Source organism: Pseudorca crassidens, chromosome 3, assembly GCF_039906515.1.
Source record: "Pseudorca crassidens isolate mPseCra1 chromosome 3, mPseCra1.hap1, whole genome shotgun sequence".
NCBI lineage: Eukaryota > Metazoa > Chordata > Mammalia > Artiodactyla > Delphinidae > Pseudorca > Pseudorca crassidens.
The window spans coordinates 33055829-33057102 of NC_090298.1; the positions used below are offsets into that span (position 1 = coordinate 33055829).

General features: G+C 40.7%; 1 pseudogene; it reads right to left on the reverse strand.

Moving 5' to 3' along the window:
- Positions 1–263: 263 nt before the first annotated feature.
- LOC137222892 (U2 spliceosomal RNA) lies at positions 264–436 on the reverse strand (annotated as a pseudogene).
- Positions 437–1274: the final 838 nt, after the last annotated feature.

Consider the following 1274-nt stretch of genomic DNA (forward strand, 5'->3'; position numbering starts at 1 on the left):
CACTCACCAATAACTTGCTTAAAAACCCGCAAAGGTCAATGCCATACTCAAACTAAAGAGAGCCACCCACCAGCTGCAAGTCGGCAGGTGAGGCCAAGATGGGAAGAAAAGGAAACAACACCGCCTTGCGAAGGTACGGTGGGCGGAGCCAAGGCTGCATGAAACCTCGCGAGAAAAACAGTACCTCACTCTGGCAAACCAAAGAGGAGCAAAGTGATGAAGAAAAGGTGAGGAAGGCGAAGTCTGCTCTTTGTTGTTATGAGAGGGGGTGGACCATTCCCGGAGAATACCAGGTCCAGGTGTGGCGTGAATGGAGCAAACTCCTATTCCAATTCCCAGCTCCAAAAAGGTGCTCCATTTATTGTATTGTCCTCAGATATTAACCTGATGAGAGCAGATACTCCACTTGATCGTAGCCAAAAGGCCGGGAAGCGATTCTTTCCTGTAATTCCTGAGCCATTATTCCAGTCCTATTTCCTGCTGCATCTAATCAATGATGTGTTGTTATAGTATGCCTATCGTTTTGGTCTTCTGAATCCATATCTTTTTTTCTCCTGAGATTAATTTTTTTCTTTCTTGTTATGTTTCCCATTATTGAGAAGTTGTGAATGGTCTTGCTGAGAAAAAAGCTGATAAGGACTGACTCAGATAGATAGTTGGTATTTTGAAAGGAGACCAACTACTTTCCCCACCCCCAAAAACAAATAAAGAAAAGAAAACAGAAGGACTTTTAGGGTTAGGGTAAGTAAACCATTGTTTCCTATATTCCTATAAACCAAGCACCTTTTTCTTACCTTTCTCTTTGGGTCCAGTTTAAAAAAACAAAGCAAAACAAAAACACCCAACAAATAACTCACAGCCATTTGATTATATGTATATCTATTATATATATATATATATATATAAACAAATATGTGTATTATATATACACATATATATATAATAGAGAGATGAGTATGTGGTATGATATATAGATTTATCTATATATATGGTATGAATACACAAGATAGACTTCTTTCTACTGCAGTAGGTGGGGTTACATAGAATGCTGGCATGTGGTAGAATCTGAACACTTCCTAGGGCGAATGCTATCTGCGGAAGTTGCAAGGAGAAACTAAAAGACACCAAGCAAGCAACCGTACAGTCAACCTCCCAAATCCTCCCTGGATCCTTGCACTTATCACTGTTCTCCTGACCACAGTGTGTGGCATTTTACTTTTCAGCTCAGGGTCAAGACTTGCCCTGGACATGGCACTGGAGGTGGGATCAACTAT